General features: G+C 45.6%; 1 non-coding gene across 1 annotated transcript; it reads left to right on the top strand.

Annotated features, from left to right (window-relative positions):
• The first annotated feature begins 16,832 nt into the window (after positions 1-16,832).
• On the top strand, positions 16,833-16,966 carry LOC142442171 (small nucleolar RNA SNORA42/SNORA80 family). The gene has a single exon (XR_012783402.1). It is a non-coding gene; the product is annotated as a small nucleolar RNA SNORA42/SNORA80 family (small nucleolar RNA).
• The last annotated feature ends 429 nt before the right edge of the window (positions 16,967-17,395 follow it).

A 17,395-nucleotide genomic window follows, 5' to 3' on the forward strand; every position in this document is an offset into this window, starting at 1 on the left:
TGGGACAATCTGCTGAAGTGTGTCACTTTGAGGTCTACAGTGGATGTGTCCCAAGCTTTGCTGTTTTCAATCACCTCCTATGCATGTGGACACTGGAGAGTGAATCAGGAGACTGAAGAAGAGTTGATGTACTCATACAGAATAACCAATACATTTTTATTTCACGTTTATAAGACTTCAAGGCCTTGTTCATGTTCACGTTAATAAGTTGACAGTTATGTTAATTGAGAGAATGGAATGGTATATCATGAGTTATTTTTCCCTCCCCATTGTATAATTTTGTAAATTATGTATACATCTACAAAGGACAATATAAAAAGAGAAATGTTCAGATTAAAACAAAACTGAGGCACAGTGCCTCTGATCACCTTTAATATGGCATAATGGACTAAGAAGGAAACTGACACATCCTCACAATGGAATACTGCCAATCGTTAAAAGACAGCAATGAACCCAAGACACCCCATGACCTTGAACAAACTGGAAAACTTTATGCTAGGTGAAGTTGTTGTTGTGTTTAGGTGCCAAGAAGTTGGCTTTCAATCAGAACGACCCTATGCAAAACACTGCATGCTCCTGCGCTCTCCTCGCACCTGTTTCCATGCCTGAGTCCACTGTTGCTGCCGCTGTGCCACTCTACCTTGGCGAGGGCCTTCTACTTTTTCACTGCCCGTCCACTTTACCAAGCACAATGTCCTTCTCTAGAGACTGGTGTTGTTGTGTACAATGGGGTCAGTTCTGCCTTACAGTAACCCTGTGTAAATAGAGAATACTATTTCCTGATCCTGCGCCATCCTCACAATTGTGCTTATGTTTGAGTCCACTGTACCAAGCACGATGTCCTTCTCTAGAGACTGGCATCTCCTGACACTCTGTCCAAAGGATGTAAGATGAAGTCTATGAAATCCAAGACAGGCAAATCTATAGAAACAGTAACAGGATAAATGGTTCCTTGAAAGTATGGAAGGGGAGGTTGGGCAGAAATGGGAGGTGATAGTGCTGAGGGCAAAAATGAATAAAATGTTCTAAAACATATTCGGGTGATGATTGTACAACTCATCTGGATGTGAAGGAAATACTGAATTGGACGATATGTGAATTATGTGCCAAGAAAACCTTTGGAAAATATAAACAAAAAGAAAGTAAAACGATAATATCATATACAATCATGAATATACTTTTTGAGTTTATGTTTTTTCATGCCTTCTCTGTAAATGAAGGATTCACATTCTTTAAGCTTTGTTTAGAGAATAGCATGGAGTGTCTCAAATGTTAGTTATTTATGAAAAGCATCCAACCCTTTCTCTTAGATTATACTTTCTTGAGGACAGATATCATGTTTTAATAACTAGTGCATGCTTAGTCTGTGTAATTCAGTTCAGTTAGCTTTCAGCTGTCAAGCTGACACAGTGCATTGGGGGCGTACCGGCTGGTGAATACAGAAGTTCGAAGTTGATGTGAACCCACTGTCGGTAGATTGATGAAGACTCCTACAATAAACAGGCGAAGCAAGAGGAACTTGAAGAACCAGAATCAAGATCCAGCTCCAGCAGAAGATGAAGAGACAAACAGAATTAGGTTTGTCTAAGAAGGCTTAGGAAGCCAAGAACATGTCATCAGGCTCCCACAAACCTGATTGCTTGAGCTCCACCCCTATCCTTACCCAGGAGTGTCCAATGGACACACTCCCAAGCCATCACGTAACTGGATGAGAAAGCAACTACGTGTCTGGGATTCTAAAAGCTCTAATAGTGGAGCATTTTCTCTTACTCACGTGACAACTGAGGAGTTTCCCCCCATCAAGTAAGTAATTTCCTCTATGTTTCAAGAGTGGTTAAGTATTTGACTGCCACCCGAAAGGTCTATGGTTAGAACCCACTAGTTGCACAAAGGAAAGATGTGACCATCGAGCCCAAAATGATGACACCCCTTGGAGCCCTTTAGGAGAGTTCTATTCTGCCTCGTAGGGTTTGTTATGATTCAGAAGAAACTTATTATCAGAGGACTTGGATTTTTTTCCTTGGCTCTTACAGATTAATGTTAAATAAAGCTAGGTGATGTTGTAAAGCCTTATCAGGAGAACAAAGCATTTTTAAGTTCTCCTCAAACATGCCACCTTGAATTCCTTTGAGTCACTATTTAAATTTCATGGTGAAAATTATCTTCAACATCAGCCCTTTAATATTTTGAAAATAATATAAGTACCCTTAATTTTAACTCATGTTTTAAATCAGACCTTATGTTATATTCAATTATTTCTTAAGGACCTACTTGCCAAAAGTACTTAGACTGGAGGGGTTTCTGTTCTTGAGCATAAAGGTTTTGATGTCTGTAGCATTTAATTAAGTGGGTAGCAATTATTAATACAGAAATACTTATTAGTTTGACTGAAACCAGAGACATACATGTTTTAAGATTTGAAATCATAACATTAAAGCCAAATTAAAATAAGTCCAAGAAAAAGTCTGTGAACTTAATTTAGTGGAAGTCGGCGTCTTAAAAGTGGCACGGGTGAATACCGCTGCTTCTGGTGGTTAAAAATAAGGGAAGCATGCTGATGTTTGAATTTCTGGAATTACTGCCCTTCCCCAAAATCAAAACGCCCGAGCCAGCAAGAGTGTCATAATTGTTTTGAGTACAAAAACGAAGCCTGGTGCCAGGTTTCTATACTTTCACTCTGGCCAGCTCCCCTCACCCTCCAGCCTTGCCAACTTTTCCTGCTCCCCGGTGGATGCCGAGAAAACGTAATTGTGGGATTTCAAATTACAGTAAGAGGAAATTGCAGGCTCACCCATCCTTATGTGTAGGCAATTAGCGAACCATATCAATTTTAGTTGGAAGTGAAGGGCGCTAAGCCTTTGACAAGCACACCCGCTCTGGGCAGCAGGAGCGCAGCGCGCAGCAGCAGCACAATGAACAGCAAGCCCCTCCAGTCACCCTCCACGAGCGTCCCCCCGCGGAAAATCCAGGAAACCAAACCATAAAGGAAACCCAGCCTGGTCCTGAGCCATCCTTGTGCCCATTTGATTCCCTTGTTGCAGCCCCTGTGCAGCTCATGAAGCGTCTTCCTGTTTCCGACTGACCCTCTACTTTGAAAATACATAGTTATTTAAATAAATCCCTAAACAAAATGTCTCTTTTAACCATCCTTCCAAGAGGTGAATTAAAATTCTTCATGGGATTGTTAACCCCTAACATAATATTTAAGGTAAATGCAAAAAACTGCAGAGCTTTTCCATCCAGAATGGTCAGTGTGGGATTCTTCGTGAGGCTCCGCCAAATCTCCAGTCATCTATTGAAGTCACAGGCATGGAGTCCATTCTGACCCATGGTGACCCTATACGTCAGAGGAAAACTACCCTGTGGGGTTCTCAGACTAGACCTTTACAGCAATAGAAAGGCTCTCTCTCTCTCTCTCTCTCTCTCTCTCTCTCTCTCTCTCTCTCTCTCATGGAGTGACTGAGGGTTTCAAACTGCTGACCTTTTGGTTAGCATCACAAAGCAACCCTATGCCAGCAGGGCTGCCCATCTATTTCAAAGCCCTTGAGATAACAGAAGTGTTCAAAGGCTTACCTGGGAAGGTGAAGAACAGATGGTATTTTTCACTGGTTGTCTTTCCTTAAAAATAAGCAGGGTGATCTGTGATTATGGGTGCACCATGCTTCACTATCGACCCGTAATCTGTGGTAGGAATTATGTTTTGTGTGTGTGTGTGTGTGTGTGTGTGTGTGTGTGTGTAAGAATACTTCTTGTTGATTAGATTAAATGAGAGGATTCCTTCTAGGAGCCCTGGTGGCCTGGGGGTTATGCACTAGGCTGCTGACTTCAGGGTCAGCAGTTTGAAAACACCAGCTGATGCTCGGGAGAAAGATGGGGCTGTCTACTCCCCTAAAGGGCTATACTCTCAGAAACTCACAGGGGGCACTTCTACTGCATCTGATCCTGTAGGATCGCTCTGCGTCGGCATGGACTCGATGGTCGTGTGTGCGTTTGATTTCTTCCCATGGGTCAGTCTAGCGGTGTGCCGTATACGTGTTTTCTTTTAAATCATTTTATTGGGGGCTCGTACAGCTCTTATCACAATCCATACATCAATGGAATCAGGCATGTTTGTACATATCTTGCCCTCATTCTTTTCTAGCCATCTTCTTTCAATTGAGCCCTTGGTATCAGCTTTTCCCCCTCCCCCTCCCCCCTCTTACCCCCTTGATAGATGGTACTTTGTTATTATTTCATCTCTCACACGGACTGCTGTTTCCCTTGCCCCATATTTTCTGTTGTTCTTCCCCTGTGGAGGGGTGTGTGGTCATGTGTTGATTATTGTGATTGCTTTCCCCCTCTCCCTTCCTCTTCCCCTCTTCCCCCTACCCTTCTGGTATCACTATTCCCACTCCTGTTCCTGGATTCCACGTGTCATGGGCTCCCATCCCTTTCTATACCTGTGCACATGTTCCTGTCCAGTCTGAATTGAGAAGCAGCACTGGGGTCATGGGAGTAGGGGGTGAGGAAGCCTCAAGGAGTGTGTTAATTATTTCTTAAAAAGTACTACCAGCTCAACTTGAACTCATGGTGAGCTCCCGTGGATCTGTGGAGAGGTGTGATATAAAGGATTTGATGTCACTATGGTCAGGTGACCTTGAGTCTGCTCCGATTCATAATGCCCCCATGTACAACAGCACAACAGAAGGAAACAGCCCCTGCCCGCCCCTCCCCCCCACCCGCCCATCAGTCCTGCACCAGTCTCACAATTGTTCTTATCTTTGAGCCCATTGCTGGCTTGCATATATTAAGTAGCTATTGTGTCCGTCCATCTGATGAAGGACCTTCCTCTTGTTCTCTGCCCCTCTACTTTACCAAACACCCTGTCCTTTTCTAGAGACTGGCTCTCCTAATAACATGTCCAGATTGGTGAGACCATGTCTCCTCTCTCCTTGCCTCTGAGGAGCACTGGGACGTCAATGGCTGGAATTCTCCCAGGAAGGGATTTCAACGATTAATTGTTGTTCCAGAAGCAGATCACTGGGCCTTTCCTGTAAAGTGCTTCTGAGTGGACTCAAACCTCCAACCTTTAAGTAGGCAACCTTGCACCTTGCCTATATTAAATATTCGCTGTAAGAATCCATAGAAAAAGTGAAATTTTTATTTTTCAAAATGGTTGCCAAGAGGCATGTGTTATCTTTTCAGCGAGGAATACAAAAATGGTCATATAATGAAAGGAAACCAAAACGAGAATTGATGCATTTTAATGACGGTGCTGGTAAAGAATACGGGAGGTTTCCCGAACTGCCAGAAGAACAGATACATTGATGCTTGGAGAGAAACAGGCAGAACGCTCCTGACAAGTGAGGATGGCGAGAGTTGGCTCACACACTTTGGACACATTCTCAGACCAGACCGGTCCCTGGAAAAAGATACCTTGCTTGGTAAAGCAGTGTGTCAGCACCCAAGAGGAAGCCTCTCTGGATGAGATGGCTCCATGTCGTGTCTACAACCAAACAACACCTGTGAGGAGTGAGTGTGCAGGACCAGGCGGTGTTTCATTCTGTTGTATGGATGTGTCAGAAGAGGCTGGAGGGGACCTAACAGTAAGGTGTGTGTGTGTGTGTGTGTATGTGTGTGTGTTGACAAGCGCATATGCACACTAGAATATAAGTGTCCATTTGTACACAGAACAAATGGCAGCTTCAACTTGCAGCCTGGTGTGAGGAAAGGAAAGGGCTGTGTTACGTTGAGGCACATCACAAGAATCAAGGCTTTATCCGTACACCCACACAATGGAATCCTATGCTTCCCTAAGAAATCGTGATGCCAAACACCTCATAAGAAGTACGAATTTGGAAGGCATTATGCTCAGCAAAGTGAGTAAATCTCAGAAAGACAAATATGGTATGAGACCGAAATTGTGACAGGAGAAAAAATCAAGAAAAATGGGTTTCACACCGAAAGAACTCAATTTTGAAGGTTAGGGGGAAGGAAAGATGAGACAGAATAAATGCACAATTTTTTAAAAAGACATACATACACCCACAGACCCACAGGTATAGAGAGAAGCCAGATATGTGCACACCAGCCAATATTGATTACTTTGGGGAAAACATCTTAATATAATTTTTTTAAAGAGATGGGAGACTAAAATCTTTAAAAAGCATAAAAAAGCGGGGCAAGCGGCACTTTGACCTGAGGGAGGACACATGTTTTAGAAGAGCCTGGGAGGACATGTCACAGTGAGACCTCACACTGTGGAGACAGCTCCGGGGACCCTCAGTCGATGTCGGTCTTCCACTGGCCTTGAGATGAAGCTCTCTGCTTCCCCAGTCTAGTCTCCCCACCTCCTGAACCTGGAGGAAGATGTGAACAGCTATGTGGACAGACAGGAGGGTCTGGCCGATGGTCTGGAGAGGTAGGATTTCCCCACCTTAGCTTGTTTTCAAGCTGGGGCCCTGGTGAACAATTCTGAATGCACGGTGGTATGGCAGAGGAACAGACAAATCAGTCTTAGAACACGTGCAGCCAGAATGCTCCTTAGAGGCACGCTAGTTGGGTCTTTGACTCACGTGCTGTGAGCATGTCATGAGGAAGACTCATGGAGACAAGAGAACGTGATGGTCGGTCCATCAGAAAGCCGGCAATATGAGGGGAACCCGCAGTGAGATGAACTGACATCAAAGCCACACAAATGGACCCAGTGATCATAAAGATGGTGCAGAACCAGCAGTTTCCTTCAGATGACTGTAGGTCGCCAGGAGACAGAGCTAATCCAGGCAGCAACCAACAACCCCTGAAATATTTGAGGCAGCAGAATCCCTTGCTCCCCATTCCAATGCTAACCCTCATACTTCCCACAAACCACTTCTCACAGATTTACATGATCTCATAGAATAAGGTACTATTTCAGATTGGTTATATGTTTTCCCATTAATGTAGTAATCACGTATTAATTAGTATATAAAACAGTCCTTGCGGTATAGTGGTTATGGGATGGACTGTGATCTGCAAGGTCAGCAGTTCAAAACCAGCAACTATTTCACAGGAGAAAGCCTGGGCTTTCTGCTCCCTGAAAGAGCTCCTATCTCTGAAGCCCTCAGGGGCAATTCCACCCAGCCCTATCGGCTCCTAGGAGTCAGCATCCACTTAATGGCAGTGAATAATCAGTGTATCAGCGACAAGGATGCCGAGGCTAGGTCTGACATACTTTGGACATGTTGTCAAGAGAGACCGGTCCCCAGAGAAGGCCCTCATGCTTGCTAAAGCTGAGTAGCATCCAAAAAGACAAAGCCCCTCTAGGAGCCGGACTGATACCATGATGGACTGATACCATGATGGACTGATTCCATGATGGACTGATACCATTGTTACCAACCTGGGAGCCTGCATTGGAGCAAGCACGGCGGTGGTGCAGGAGCAGAAGGGCTCCCTTCTGTTGTGCGGAGCGTCTCTGTGAGTCTGACCCCAGTCAACAGTCCCCAACAGCATTAATAGCACGCGCAATTCGTGTATCAACCATGATTAAGTAAGGAAAGAGCTACCTCTAGTTTCAGATAGAGAAGGGCCCTGCTGGTAGCTTGCATTTGAACTTCTAGCTTCCAGAATGGTGGTAGCGTCCATTTCTGCTATTTGTTGTTCTGGTGTTTCATTATGGCAGACCTAGTAAACTAGTACACGTCCTGTGTGTGATATCTGGGTCACCGAGTTCCTCACGGGCAATTATATTGTCAGGGAAAACAAAAGAGAAGCATCTACCTTTCAAGACAAAGCAAAGTAAATAGTTCAAGTTCAGGATGTCCAATGTATGGATGGGCCTCTCTGGAAATGAGACTAAGAGCCCGTGATAGATACCGCCTGTGTGGAAACCAGAGGTCTCTCTCATGGAATTGCATGGCGCATTTTACAGTACTGGTAGTTTGCCCCATCTATGGGCAACCGAGGATGTCTTGGAATGCAGAGGTTGAAGCACACCGCTGCCAACTCGAAGGTTTGAGGTCCTCACCCTCCATTAGCTCAGCTGCACGAAGATGTGGCAGTCGACTTCTATGGAGATTGACAGTCTTGGGAAGCCTGGGGGACAGTTCCACTTTGTCCTGTAGGGCAGCTATGACTAGGAATCAACTGCATGGGAGCAGTGGGTTTGGTTTTTAGTTTACGGGCGACCCTGTTTAACTGAAGTCATTAGCTTAATGCCAACCACTTCTCTATGGTCAGTGGTATGGTTTGGTTTGGTATGGTTTCTGAATTTACTTTTCAGCCTCTCTGGAGTGTTCCCCATAGGACCTCCAGGCTGGTGACATGTGGGTTTTTGCTCCCACCCTGGCTATTGCTTCTGTTTGGTACTAGACATCATCTTAAGAGAAGACCCTGGTTGGAGGAGATCCCAGAATGAAGGGTCACTTCCATCCACCACAGGTTAAACTTGAGAGTCGTGGGCACTTGCCCCTCTCAGCACTTGGGTTTGTGGCACATGTGCATTGGCTGCTTCGCTTTTGCTGCGACATGGAGCATGGGAAGCATGGTCTGATGGTGGTCACATGCTCGGCACTATCTCAGCTGGTCCAGGGACCTCCTCAGAAGTTACATACTGTGCGACATAGCCAGCCCACTCTCAAGGGCATGGAATGTACGGCTACATACTGACTGGTTGACAATTGCCACAGCCCCATTTTCAGCTCCAGAGGTGCTACCATTTCCTGGCAGGTCTTGTATTTTCATTAGCAAAGAGCACTATATCTAAAAGTTAAATTAAATTTAACAAAAATACAGCTTTCTTTTCTCTGCCGCCTCCTCCTCCTCCTCCTCCTCCTCCCTCCTCCCCCTCCCCCTCCTCTTTGTCCTCCTCCTCCTTTTCCCTCTTCCTCTTGTCCCTGCTCTCCTCATTCAGACTGAGATTGTCCTTTCAAAGAGAAGAGCCTGGATTTGCTGGGTCAGGGAAGAAATGGTGGGTCTCTGGAATTCCCAGGAGAGTGTGGATGTTGCTCTACTGCCCAGCACACCTAAAGGGCAGCCCGGAGAGAAATCACAACAGAGAAGGGCCTCTCTTCATTTAGCAAACCCAGAAGGTGTGCCAGGGAGGAGCTACAGCAAAAGGCCTTTGGTTACTGTTCAGGCTAGTGATCTGATAAGTGTATCTTTAAATCCAGGCTTGCATTGTGTCTCCACCCAGGGCCACTGCCTTAAGCCACTTTTACCTCTGGCCATTGAAAACGGGCTCAGTGGAAGGAAGGCACGCCCCAGGAAGAGGTATGCACTACTCTTCCTTGTTCAAAGACAGCCTGAGAAAACCTTCTTGTTTTCATTTCTTCTTCCCTGCGGAAAGAAAGAAAAGAGAGAAAGGGAGAGAAGGAGAAGAGGGAAAAGAGAGGGGGTGGGGGGGGGGAGAACAAAGGAAAGAGCAGGGTAAGGAGAGTTAAATGGATTACTCACCTTTTTTGTCTAATAGGGATTTTTGAGAAGAAAGAGAGAATTTAGTTTTTATCCCCCCTCTCACTGGCAGAACAGAGGCTTTTCAGATGCACATATTGCTTTAATGACTTAATCACCTAATTAGCTGACTGGCAAAGGCAATGGCTGGAAGCCTGCTGGGCTCCCAGCTAATTCCACTTACCTTTAAGTGATTACGAGGGTTGCTGGTGCAGGGCTGGGGCACTTTGACTGGAAGATCCTGCAGATAGCCCAGAGGTGGGTGGGTGGGTGAACCCAACTCAACTCACTCAGCAGGAAATGCAAGTGACCCCTTTGAAGCCTTAGGCAGATGAGGGCGCAGTGTCCACAAAGACCATGGTCAGGCTTCCTGATGAGAGGGTGTGGAGCTTCCTTTCTGTGGCACTTATTTCTAGGTCTTGGGTAGCTCACCTGGTTGTTGTTTTTATAATGACTATATCTTTGCTTTCCCCTCTGCCTCCTTCACCAGACCTCTCTCCCGCCCACCCCTCTCTGCAAATGTTATGACCACCAAGATTTTCCAGGGATAAAATCCAGAAACGGATAATTTCTTGGCTGCCCTCTGGGAGCGGAGCGTGTGAATCTAAACATTGTAACTCCATAGTGGCTTCCTATTGCTTCCCATTGTTCTTGGTAACGACAGAGCCAAATACCCACAAGCCATGTGGTTGTTTGCTGCCATCCAGTTGGCTCCTACTCGTGGATCCCCTGAGCACCGCAAAAGGAAGCACTGGCCGTCCCGTGCCACCTTCACACGTGTGCTTGCATCGAGCCCATCTGTGCAGCCACAGGGGCAGCGCGCCTCGTGCACGGTCCACCTTGTTTACGCTGCAGCACGCAGACGACACAGCCTGGCTTGCTGAAAGCAAAGAGGAGTTGAGGCACTTACTGATGGAGATCAGAGACTACAGCTCTCTTCAGGGATTGCAATGCAACACAAAGAAACGAAAAACCTTCCAACTGGACCAATAAGCAACATCTAGATAATCAGAGAAAACAATGATCTTGTCAAAGATTCTATTTTACATGAACTCCTAATCGATACATGTGAAAGTAGTCATCAGGAGAGCAAATGATGGACAGGATTGGGCACACCGGCTAATATTCTCTTTAAAATGCTCAAAAGCAGGATGTCACTTTGAAGGTTAAGGTGCAACTAGCGTGGTCTTTGTAATCACCGCATATGCATGGGAAAACTGTACCGGAATTAGAAAGACCAATTAATACCTCTGAGCTATGATGTTGGTAATAAAACTATTGGATAAAAGTGGGCTGGTCGAAGAATGAGCAAATCTTTGCTGAAAGAAGTAGAAGTACAACTCGAGCGCTGGTTTGAAGCAAAGACGATCACGCATTTGGACGTGCCATCAGTAGAAGCCAGTTCCTGGAGACAGTTGTCCTGCTTCTCAAAGCCGAGGGTCAAGCCAAACTGCAAGACTCTCCATGAGACGAGTGGACACAGTGGTGTTGAACCATGGACTCAAGATAACAACTATGAGGCTGGGAGGGGATCCGCGTTTCATTCTGCTGTGACCAGTGTGGCTACAAAGCAGGAGGGTCCCAGCAGTATCCCCTCCTAATGCTCCCTGTTAAAATAACAAGCATAACCTAATAATCTTGAGTATAACCTAATCTTGCCTCATTAACTGCAGGCGGAGGGTTTACAACACAACACAAAATGGAGAGTAGTCAGAGGATACTGGGTATCATGTACTGGTCAAGTTGGAAAATAATGATCTATAACTTATCAAGGGTTCCTGAAGGTGGGCAGGTGGGGGAGGGAGGGGGAAAATGAGGAGCTGATATCAGGGGCTCAAGTGGGAAGAGAATGCTTTGAAATCAATGATGGCAGCATATATGCCAATGTGCTTGACACAATGGATGAATATATGGATTGTTATAAGGGATGTAAGAGGCCCCAATAAAATATTTAATAAAATAAATAAATAAAATGTTACACACCTTAAACACAAAAGTTGACTAATTTCGAGGGGAAAATAGTTGATTCATGGCACTGCCTAATTTTACTGTTACTAGCTGCCGTCATGGTGAGTTCTTGCTAAAAGGACTAGGTGAAACAATTAAATGTGCTACCCTTTGCCTTGGTGGGTTTGAATTGATCTGTGGTAGAAATCATAGTTTTTGCTGATTTTTAGAAGCAATTCACCAGGCCTTTTCTCCTTTCCTCCTGAAGCAGGATGCTCCTCTGAGTTCTACCACTGAACCAGCGATGGTTCAGACACTTTTATTGTTTTGCTCTTATTGTTGTTAGGCGTCATCGAGTCAGTTCTGACCCATAGTGACTTTGCACAACAGAACAAAACATTGCATGATCCTGTGCCCTCCCCACAATTGTTGCTATCCTTGAGCCCATCGCTGAAGCCACTGGGCCAGTTCATCTCCTTGAGGATCGTCCTCTTTTAGCTGAGCCTCGGCTTTACCACACAGCAAAGGAGAACTATATCCCCTTTCTCCCTAAACTTCCAATCACATCTTCAATTAAAAAGTCTTTTGTCTGCAAACCCAATCGACCCGTTTTCTGTCCATGTGTTGAACTGTGGTGGGTTGTGTGCTGCTGGGATGCTGGAAGCTGTGTCACTGGTATTTCAAATGCCAGCAGGGTCGCCCACGGTGAACAACTTTCCGCCTGAGCTTCCAGGCGAAGAACAATGAAGCAGGAAGACGCTGCCCGCATCAGAGGAAGGGGCTGCCTAAAAACGTACGCACAACTTCAGAACATTGTGAGATACTGAAGGCCTAATGAATCCAAGCAGAACCTGGCTGGAGGGAGTGTCAGGAGAAGGACCCCTCAGGTCCAAGGGTATTTGAATTGTGACTGCAGGGAGCTGATTTCTCACAGAGTTGACCACACTGGGCCAGTTTAGCCTGGGGGAGTGGAGCTTTAGAGGTTTCATTTACTGATAGGGGTTGATTTAAGGTAAGAAAATGATTAGGGCAAAGAATGTACAGATGTGCTTTATACAATTGATGTATGTATATGTATGGATTGTGATAAGAGTTGTATGAGCCCCTAATAAAATGTTTAAAAAAAACAAACCAAAAAACCACAGTTGCAAAAACCTGCTAATGATCAGAACTTGGAATGTGTGAAGTATGATTAGGAAAATTGGAAGTGATCAAAAATTAATGAGAATTAAAAAATACCTGATATCCTAAGCATCAATGAATGAGCTGCAACCTGGTAGAGGCCATTTTGAATCAGGAAATGACATGAGTTCCTACGGCAGGAATATCACAATCCAGAGAAAGCATGCGCATTCGTTATAAAGAATGAACATTGCAGTCAATCATGAAGTACCATGCTGTTTGTGATCGGATTATATCTATAGGCCTTCAAGGAAATCCCATGAATACAACTGTCATTTAAATGTATACACAATCACAACAGCTAGTGATGAAATTGAAAAAGCATCTACCAACAACATCAGGGGGAAACGAATCAAACATTCAGTCAAGATGCATTGATTATTATTGGTGATTGGAATGCAAAAGTTGGAAACAAGAAGGAACAGCAATTGGAAAATATGGAGTTGGCGGTAAAGACAAAGCTTGAGATGACATAGCAGAATTTTGCAAGATCAACGACTGTTAAAACTCTACAGGGCTCTGCCTACACCAGGGGGGTGAGCTGTACCTTCTTCCACTGCCACCATCACCTTGCAGGCTCTATCATATGGACTGTTGTAATGATGTCCTAATTCAAACCCTCCTATGTTATTCCATGTTCTCTTCCTGATACTGAGGATTAGGGTCCCATCTTTTCTGTTCCAGATCCCTGGTGGCAAAGTGGTTTAGGCATTTGGCCACTAACTGTCAGGTCAGTGGGAGTTAGAGGAGGCTGCTTGCTTCTGTGAAACCTTACCCTGCCCCTCAGCATCACTGTGCATCAGAATGATTCAGTGGTGGTGCATTTCTTTTCTGTTCCCAAAGCGTCTCAATGTCTTTACATCTCTGGCACATTTACTTGCAAACTCATCCACGGACATCAGACAAACAGACTGGATGTGAGCCATTCAAAGCCCACTAATTTCTCCAAGGATCTCTGCATAATCTGGACTCAGATAGTAAACCACGAGCTAATCTCCAGGCCTGCCTCCACAGTTCTACCACAAGATGTCCATGTGCCGGAGATGGCTCAGCCGCAGGGATTCTGTGGACCTTCAGGAAGAGACAGGACTGTAGTTCCTTTAAAACACTTTCCTCTCTCCCGCCCATGACCCATCATCGCATAGGGCAGCTGTTCTCAACCTGTGGGTTGCGACCCTTTGGGGTGGGGTGTCAAATGACCCTGTAACAGGGGTCACCTAAGACCTTCAAAAAACACATATTTCCAATGGTCTTAGGAACCAAGACACCATTCCTCTATCCATCTCCAGGGAGTCTGCCCACGAGCAGATACATCCACGTATGAGTACCAGGTGTGAAGACTGTTACCCATGCTACGCCATGCTTCAAGACAAAATTTCATTGATTTGTCCCTAGAAATAATTATTTCACAATCTATAATTACATATTGTTTTTGTGATTCATCACTATGCTGTAGTCATGCTCAATTTATAACAATGAAAATACATCCTGCATACCAAATATTTACATTATGATTCACAACTAGCATAATGTCAGTGCTGAACTAGGAACGAAAATCATGAGATGGTTGGGGGTGACCACCACATGAGGAACTGTATGAAGGGTCGCGGCAGGAGGAAGGTGGCAGTGCTGCTGAGGGCTGTGTCCTGTAGAGTGTGTCTCCTTGGTGGCCCTCATCCATGCTTGCAGAGCGTTTGCAATGTCTTCTAAGCAGGGGCAGCCTCCTCCTCTCTGCCTGAGGCTCATGTCTTCTGGGTAGGAATCCAATGCACATACACTCACAGAAAGTGGATTCACCAAAAGGAAGCAGTCTTGCCCTACACAATTTTGGATAGCAAAATATAAACATCCTGTCTGTGGTTTCTTTGTCTGCCTTCTCGCGTGTGTGTGTGTGCGCGCGCGCGCATGCGCGCGCGCCATGGCACACATTTCATTGTAGCAACTGTTTTCTGCCACGTCAACAAGTAGAGGATTAAGTGATAAGCATGCTAGTAATGTTCTTGTGGCGTGCTCATTTTTTGACATTGAACACTGCGTGCATCTATGAAGCACCAGAGATTGTGAAGTAGGCTCAGGAAAGGAGGTGGGAGTGGCTATGGACGCCATCTTCGTTCTGCTCAACAGCAAAGCTGAGTTTCCTAGGCCACGTCACATAATTAAACCGAGAGAGATGTCACCATCAATCAACCTGGATTAAATGACGTGGCCGCAGATGGAATTCACCAGCAGGTGTGCCCCTGAGCGCCTCCTCGTGGCTTAAATGTGGAGAAGATCCTGGGTCCTTTCGGGTCCCCTTAGTCTTTGGGGCATCCTCTCACCCTTAGTTGTATGGAGAGATGGAGAACATCTGGAGAGATGGCGAATTGGCTGAAAACAAGTGTGCAGCTGAATACGTTTTACGATGGAAATGCTTCTAAAGGGATTAAAGTATGGCAATGTTTTGGGGTAGGATGTGGGGGACCACTCAAATTAAAAAATCCTCATGATGGGGCTAAAGGGCAAATGCCTTGCACAGCGCTTCCAATCTGCCCACTTCCCCCAAGACTGCGAGGAGGCTTGGCAAGAAGAGGAAAGCTAAATAAAGTGTTTCTTTCGGTGAGGTGCTGGGGTGGGTGACATGGCTGAAATCGGCCCTCTTTGTCCCCATTGAGGACCTTTGGAGCAAGAAGACTCCCATTTGTTAGGAGGCTCTAGTATCTGATGTGAAACAAGGGCCATGCCCATTGTTCCTGTCACCAGTGGCTCTATTAGAAACATTCAATGCTTTTGCTGAGCTACATGGTGCATGGTGTAATTCCATTTTCTCCATGACTGCAGGAAAGGGAAATCAGGTAATTAAATGTGAGAAAGCCCAGGGGGAGCTGGGGACCCCTTTCTGCTCAGTTAGCTTTTCCAATGCAGCTGCCCAGCTGTGGCAGCCCAGAGGGAGCCCGGGAGGACCTTGGATGGATGCACAATGGCCCGGGGGGCGCCAGGATGCTCCACAGAGCACGCTAGACTGGTTCTCAGGAACTGACATGCCAGCCATGTCCTGCTCAAGTGCCCCTGCTTCCCGTCAACTTGAAAAGTTCCGGAGGGTGTGTCCTTTAGTCAGGGAAACCTGCTTCACCTTAGGGGATCCCATTGTTAGGGGGCAGATGGAGTTGGCGGGAGGTGTGGCTGGTGCTGAAAGTGAACAAGGAAAGGGGCAGGGACTGGGACTGGAGGAGGTCCAGGGAAGGTAAAGAAGAGCTGAGAAAACAGAGCCATTCCAGTCACGGGTTCACTAAGGTCTGGCTTAGACTGGACGGTAGCATTTTACACACTTTCTGGCATGGGCTAGGAAACAAAGCTTGGTGGAAGCCACATGGATCTCCGTGTCTCCATGGCCTCATCCTACCTACTATTAATCAACCCGTCATGGGGCCAGACGGTCTTCAGCTCCATTGTGCGTGGTGTCAACAGACAGCAGCTAATGAATGAGGGCGGCAAGCACTTCCTATTGTCTGTATTTTCCAGTTTAAAATGGCCAGATCATTCTGCGGAAGGTGTTAAAAACACTAGCTCTGAAACTTAGACCTCCGAACTAGCGATATGAAGACACCCCACACTAGAATCCCACAATTAAGGAAAATCCGAGGAGCTGTACATGCATATCAAGAAACACACAGCCACATCCTGAGACGGAATTTTCCCAGAAGAACAAAGCATGTCTTCCTCTTGCTACGCAGGGCCCAGGACAGGGCCATCACCCTCTCCTTTGGTCAGGCTGGGTTTTCACTTAAATAACGATGTTTGACATTTCAATTTAGTCCTTACAGCTTTTAATACATTCTCATACTGTCCTCTTTTACAGATAATTTACTTCCCGGTGTGTCCTTATAATAAGAGCCAGGATTGGGGAAAAATGTTCTCATTTATGTGTAAATTGTGTTAACAGTGTAATTTGCATAATTGTATTCCCCTGATGTTATTGTTTCTAAGTTGACATCTCTAAATTTTAGAAATAATCAACTGTATTTCTTTTAAAAAAAGAAAGAAATCCATTAAATCAGAACATGATTTGACTTTTTGATTTTCATTTCACATTAAATGCCTTCAGAGATTTCTTAAAATGATGAGAAGATGGAGCCATGGGGTGAGATGGGGGAGTAGTTCTGTGGGGACATACTGGCCCTTAAAATGTAACAACAGAATCATGCTTGGATTTAATTTTATCTTTGTGGAATCATGCTCTCTGTTCATCTGCCTTAAGAAGGAACCGGCCTAAAGAAAAGGCCTGTAATGATGTTCTCAAGAACTCACGCTATCGTGCATGGGTTTGGATTGATGGCGGGCCCGGCCCCATGGGCCTCTCATAGTGTCCCATGCCAGAGAAAACTGTAACCTCGAACCATTGCCTGGCTCTGCCCCATGGGCGTTGGGCACTGAAGTGGGTTGCACAGTGAAAAAGAAAAGAAAACAAAAAACTCACACTCTCAAGTTAACACCGACTCCTAGTGACCCCACAGGACAGGGTTGAACTGCCCCCTCCTCCCCGTGGGTTTCTGAGACTATAGATCTTGAGAGGTATAGAAAGCCTCATCTTTCTCCTGGTAATGATGGTGTAAGACAGTCAATTCCATGGTATCATATCCTAGTTCTTCCCTTCGCTCTTAGCACGTCTACACTGCTGCAGTCTGCATGGCCACTTCTACTTCTGCCAGGGTTCTCTCCTTGCCTGTTCCACACCCCAAACAGAAGGATCCCTGGATCCTTAGTCTCACCCTGTGTGGTACACTCCTATGCTGTCTCAACAACCGAAATGCAGCCTGCTGTTTGCTCTTGCTTGGCGACCTGTATCCCTGTCTAGACAGGGAGATCCTTAAGGTTAAAG

This window comes from Tenrec ecaudatus, chromosome 2 (assembly GCF_050624435.1).
Source record: "Tenrec ecaudatus isolate mTenEca1 chromosome 2, mTenEca1.hap1, whole genome shotgun sequence".
Lineage (NCBI taxonomy): Eukaryota > Metazoa > Chordata > Mammalia > Afrosoricida > Tenrecidae > Tenrec > Tenrec ecaudatus.